Raw genomic sequence first — 7,225 nt, forward strand, 5'->3', positions numbered from 1 at the left:
TCAGAAACTCCAGCTGCGTTATCATTGACTTTATAAGCATAAAAATAACTACTATTATTTTTCCGCCTAGGAAAAATGTGAAACCTTGTTCTGAGTAACTTTATTAACTTTAAATACAATAACAATGCTTCAAATAAGAAATTCAGTAAATAAATCGCAAAAAATAATGTTGGCTTAAATTCGTCTATCATTGATACATTGAAGTAAGACAATGTACGTGTCGGCGTGTATTAATTATGTTCACACAGCATGTAGCTTATAAGTCGAAGAAATGTTTTGAAAAGATGAGACACAATTAAGTGCAGCTCAGTGTTGCAAAATGATGGGTTGGATTCACTGTGTTATTAATAAAATATTTCTTTTTTTGTTTTAATCAAAATTTTGGGACAATAATTCTGTTGTTTAATGTATGGATACTTATTTATTTCAATTATAGTGTTTAAATGTTTCATTATTCCTTCCCTATAATAAACAATTAAATATGAACCAAATGTCTATTCGTGAATTCAAAACGGGGAAGCACAGTGAACTATAATAAGGATATGCTTTAGATGAAAACTTTTTCGAATCAACTCATTTACAATAAATGAGTGACTGAAAATTTTCATAACGTTTTCTTGTAAAAAAGCCCGGCTCAAAGTTATTGCATGGGATTTTATATGCTTCGTATTCAAGGTGTCAACTCTTTGAAACATTTTGTGTTTCAATTACTGAAAAAATGATGCAAGTTCTTAAGCAATAAACTGTTTCCGAACACAGGACTCTATGTGGTTTTTCATTAAAAATATTATAAAACGTAATTAAGTTAATGTTTTATTTACAATTTTTTCCATTTTTTTTCTAAAATGATTACATAATTTAAAGAAAGCGGACGTAATTCAAAATAACTGAATGAGTTTTTTTATAAAAAATTTATAAATATTAACTAAATTAATCGTTTTAAAAATGTAAGTATTTTCCCTGATTATTTGTATATTAATAACGAATTTTCAAGATGGCTGCCGTAATTAAAAATGGCGAAAATGTGTGTATGAAATAAATTTTTGGTTATCAGAACTAAACAAGTATGTAAAATTTCAGCTCTCTATTTCGAGTGAAAGTTGTTTGAACTAACTGGCGAGATTTTAACTAAACAAACAAACAAACAATCATGTGTAGTTAAATAAATTTTGTAAATAAAAGTGCTTTAGTATAGGGCTCACAATTAACGATGAAGAGTCTCGTCAAATATGGGTTTTCATCGACAGCATGCACCCCGATATGACTGAACTGGTTTGAAAGCAATTGTTGGGAAAGATGCGGTTCGCAAGTTGAAAACACTGTGTTCTAAACCAGAGTGTTGGCCACTAGGAATGGAGGCTGTTAAGTAGGCCTTCTGTCCGAAGTCGCACACCCGAATATACCTTCTTATACCCATAATAAGGGCATGCATTTTCCGCGAAAAGATTTCGACAGTAGTTGAAATTCAAAACACTGTAGTGTCTTCTGTGTTCCGTGATTGGGTGTGTTTCTTTCAGTTACGTATCTACTGTCAGAACACCAATCACAGTAGTTCAGTGCGTAAGCAAACGCGTCCCGAGTGGCTCGGTAAAATAAGGAAACGGCTTTTTCTCTCAGACGGCCACCAATCACAAGGAAGAAACCGCTGTTGTGGGTATACCTTGTTGCAGTCTAATGGGTATTCAGATATTTTCGCGAAAAATGCCTGCCCCTACGCCATAACTTGTTAACCACCTTTCTACTCGCAACCTCAATAAAGTCATCCTACTTACATCAGTATCAAATTATAATCACATCAGATGAGTGCTCTGGGGTTTGATTATTTTTTATAACTCTCTGGCTGATTGAGGTGCAATAGAGGTAATCTGTATTTTACAAGAGAAATTAGGTTTTCATTACCGAAGACTGCCTTAATGTGACTGTGAGCATCTCAGAATAGCAAAATGATTTGTACCGTATCACTCATGTCAAGGTAACATTATGTTTGTATTAACTCATCGAAGTAGAGCAAGATTACCATTTATCTCATTATAACAGAGCTGAAGTTTTAATAATAATTGAATCTAAATTGAGCTGGAGATGTACTCAATAACTACACGTGCAGCTACAAATACTGTAACGTTTGGATAAACTTTAATGGCAAAACGCTGAACGTAATTCTTGAGGGAAAAAATATTTAAATCATTTAATATTAATGACTTCTTATAAAATTCTTAATTGTGTTAGTTTGTCATTTGTTGAGTATATTCTTTAAAACTCTTTGTTAATTTTTTTACTTTAAATAAAAAATAAGAGAGCAAGGTACCCATTGTTTAAATAAAATGCTAATTTTTAATTTAACTACGTAGAAAAAAAATTGATTTATAAAATCCATGTGTTTGAAGAAAAAGGAAAAAACACCCATTTTGTATCTGATAAAAAAATCTTTTCCGGATTTATTTAAAAATATTTTCGGCGTATAAAAATGTTTGTTTTTTAATATCTTCTTAAATAATTTTTGTAAAATAACCTAATATGTCAATTGTTCATTTTTTTGTAATACACGCCATCTGTTACTATGTGAAATTTCTTATACTAAAAAAAATCCTTTCTTAGAGAAAATTCAGGTGCGAAGAGAATTATAAGCTGCGATATGGTGCATCCTTATTCCGTCTCGCACTCGCTTCTCGCGTTAGCTTCGCGCTAACGAGGTGGAAGGACAGAGAGAGATAGCGGGAGAGATTGTGAATTTAGTGGAAGGGGGGGGGGGGTGGTGGACGCCTTGAAAGATCCCTCGGCAGCAAATGAGTCGTGCTCAACAGCTCTAAAAGGTTGAGTGGGGAGGGGGGGGGGGGGCAGCGCTGTGTACCGCGAGCAAACAGCAGCGACTCGGCTGTGTTAAAGGGGCGAAGAAGAAAGGCAAAGGGATAGCGGCTCGCGAACCCGGTTACTACAAGCCTTCTTTTCCTCCCTTATCAAGCATCGGGGCAGCTTGCCCTTGTGATGTTTGGCCGGGGGGGGGGGGGGTGGTCTGGGGGAAAGGGGTGAGTCTGGGATTTAGCCACGCTGGGGTGAGCGCTCGAAAGCTGTGGCTGTAGATGAGAGGAAACCCCGACAGGGAAATTACCCTCGTCCACTAATTGCGCCCAAAAAGACCGAGACTTATCACACGCACGTTTATGTTTCTGCATGAATAAATTCATTCACAAAGGGAATTAGCAGATCTGAATAAGGATCATGACTCGGCAATAAACTATTTTTGCGGATGCGTTGCGGTAAACATCATCCAGTGAGTAAAGCAAACATGATTTTAACTTTCCGGTGGCTGGCTCCGGTTTGAGGTGTGAGGTGTTGGCTTATGGTGCCTTGGGACTTACATCTCCGATGACGTGACGGCGGCCATCATGGATGATGACCTCACCGTTGCACTTTTCGTTGCGGTCACCATATTGAATTCCGACGTCACAGAGGCCATCTTGGATGACCTTGACCTTTGACCTTCACCTTACTGGCCACATATTTAATTCTAGAACTTTCCACAATCTCAGTTTTTAGAATGTTGCAATTTTCGTTACTACCGCCATCTTGGATGTGTATGACGTAATTATTGCACTTTTCGTTACGGCCGCCATCCTGAAAATCTATAATTTTCATTATAAAAAATCGGGACGATTTTAAAATTTAAAAAAATGCAATAAAATTTTAATACAAATAAAAAACTTTTCCCATATTGATAATTGTCCGCAATCTTGAAAATCCGTTATTTTCATCCAAAATATCCGAAAATAATATAAAATAATTTTTTTTCAATTTTTAATTTTCAACTTGCCGCCATCTTGAAAATATATAATTACAATCCGATTTTAATGGGAAAATATTTATAATTAATAAAAACTTAAGTAATAAAATTTTAACAAGAAAATCATCGTGGAGTCCTCAGTTCGAACCCGGCGAGTTAAATAAAATTTGCAATGGATCCTTCCTCCACGGTAGCCACCGACAGACTTACCTCCCACCACTAGTACCAAGGCAGATATTATGTCAGTCGGTATAACATCATAACGGCCATTTTGTTTCGTCTGCTTGTGTTCACCATCTTGGACCCGACATATTGTTTCTGTCTGCTAAAGGACGCTGCCGTCATATTAGTTTGATTTTTATCCTCTAGAGTGAAGTACCTATCCTTTATTTTTAGGGCGTCCGCTATCAGGTCCTGCCATCTTTAAATTTTTTTAATTTTTAAGCTAAAAAGTCGGAAAAATTCCAAACTTCATCAAAAAATTACATGTTAATTTACTGAGTGATTCGATCGATATCTGTGCTTGGTTCAATTCTTACTCGATGGGGAAAAAATATTAAAAAAAAATACTTTATAAATGACGTCTTCAAGGGAAGAATAACAAAATTACAATTAAAAAAATATTACCTAATATCTATAACGATAAAAAATAACAAAGTACTAACGTTTCTCGATTTCTGCAGTCTTCCTAGAGTACTATGCAAGTCCTTTGCATACCTTGGAATGTAATTTAAGAGCTCTCCACAACACAGTTGATTACCGCAAACAGCACACAGAACAGAGTTCTCAATTTCGTTAAAAGGGCTGTGATATATTTCATGATGCCTCGCACTGAACATGTGCACAAACGTCTTTCCACAGAAGATACAGCTTGTACCCAAAAAAAAAGGCGCAACCAGTCAATTACAATTCCTGGTGTGAATTTTTAATCTTCCATAATTTATAAACTGGGTACAACACCTGATGCACTGATATTTAATGAGTTCAGAGTTATTTTTACAATAATGTACTACGTAATCACGAATTTTGAAGTTTTTTATGCTGTCACAGTACGTAAAGTCAGGTGATGGAACACATACAGTTTCTGTGTCCTTAATCGATATCACTGGCACTGTCAGAGCCATGGTATTGTTGCCGAAAACACTGCAGCCATTAAAATCTCCCGCTCCGATAGAACAGTAGGTGCAACTGTTGACGCCGTGACCATCAAGATCTCTGGAGGTGTTAGCAACGTTGCCATCGAGGTCTGCACTGTTAATGGTAGGCCTTCCATCGAGGTTATCGTTAAAGATTAGACGATTACGAGACCTTTGCACCAGACCAGTCAAACAAGACGGTCCGCACTGCACCGGGGCCATAGATGGACTGAGACTCACTTATAGTATACTCGCAGTGACTAGCATGAAACGCGAGTCAAAACCAGAGCCAGTTATTTAATTTTTACTAACCGGTTCTTGCTTGAACTTAACTTATCCAGTGCAGATTCCATAATGTCGATTTAGACAATCTAGACGTGAAATTGTATTACCACATTTGATACACTGCAACAGCACTCTTTTTGCATTATTTTGACATCCGACTGATCATTGTCTGCGTGCGTTTGAAGTGTTAGTGAATGAAGCACCACAGTATTTTTACTGGCGCGATTAATGTCCATCGTACATTGAAGTTTCCGAGTTTGCTGATGAAACGTCAACTGATGGAACAGAGCCTGTCAATAACTCCTCTGCAGACGATATCCCTGCAGCTGACATCACAGATGTCAACGAGATCTGCGTCAACGTCAGTGCTGTTGCCATCAATATCTCCGATGCCGTCGACGCCGATGCCATCGAGTTGTCAAGAATATGACGTATACTTCAGACAGGTCAAACAATACGATCTGCACTGTACCACGGTTAGAGATGGACTGAGGGTCTCTTTCTTCGGGGACTAGCTTATACACTCACGGCCACTGGAATAATATGTGAGACAAAAACACAATCTGTTTACATAAATACACGAGTCAAAACAACATTCTAAACAGGAAGCACATTTGACAAAAGAAAAGGACACACAATACACATACACAGAACACGCAATGCACACACAGTACACACACTGGACTCTAAATGAACACACAATACAAACAATGGAAACGCAATGAACACACAGTACACACACTGGACACGCAATGAACAGACAATACACGCAATGAACACACAACACACACACTGGACACGCAATTAAAAAAAACAGTACCTACACTGCACACACAATGACAACAGTACACACAATGAGCATGCAATAAACACGCAATCCATACACTTGAGACACAATAAAAAAACAATACACACACCGAACACACCCAACACGCAATGAACATACCGAACACGCAATGAGCACGCAATACACACACTGGACACGCATGCGATAGACACACTGAACACGCAATACACACACAGGACTCACAATGGACACGCAGTACACACAAGACACGCAGTGGACAAAAAGGAAGCACAATCGAAAGCACAATAAAAAGGCACAATTGGAAAAACAATAAAATGCACAATCGGAAGCACAATAAAAAAGGAAGCACATTCGACAAAAAGGCAGCACTTTGGAAGCACATTCAAGAAAAGGAAGCACACTAAAAAAAAGAAGAACATTGGAAGCTCATGAGAAAAAAAGACGTAATAAAAAAATTAAGCACATTTAACGAAAATGCCGCACATTTGGTCGAAAATTCGACAAAAAGGAAACACACTTATCGAAAAGTACGCAGCTTTTGACGAAAATTCCACTCAGTAGGATACAATCTCATTGCAAGGATACGATGCTATAAACTTGACAAAGCACATTGCAAAATCTGATTTGTAACTAAGTCTGTGTTCTCATCATACACCTTCCTTTTTTGTCGAATGTGCTATCAATTGTGCTTCCGTCTTTTTTTTAAGAAATGTGCTTCTTTTTCTTGAATGTGCTTCCAAACGTAATGCCTTTTTGTCGAATGTGCTTCCAAATATGCTTTATTGTTTTGACGAATGAGCTTCTTTGATTGCATATGCTTCCAAATGTGCTGCTTATTGTCGAATGTTGAAATAGTAGTGGTTTTGAAATCCGTAAGAAGTGGTAACGGAGGTATCCTGAGAAAATCGACCGCTCATCAACCATGTCCGCAACAGAGTTTAAATTAGTGTTTGACCCCCGGCGGGAATTAAAACGCAATTTATTTTGAAAATTATTTTTTAAATCAACAGTAAACTTTTACGATTTAACATAAATCGTTTATTGAACTTAGCCTACCAAGAAGATTTGTTGGAGGTCTATGAACCCCTACAAATATATTTAAATGATCATATGCGACGTGTTATTTACTGACTGCAGTTTGGGAACAAACTTAATAAGTGAAAGAACTCTTAAGGGTGACTAGTGGCAAAACTGAAAACAAACTTAATTGGTCGATTC

The sequence above is a fragment of the Bacillus rossius genome, chromosome 3 (assembly GCF_032445375.1).
Source record: "Bacillus rossius redtenbacheri isolate Brsri chromosome 3, Brsri_v3, whole genome shotgun sequence".
Lineage (NCBI taxonomy): Eukaryota > Metazoa > Arthropoda > Insecta > Phasmatodea > Bacillidae > Bacillus > Bacillus rossius.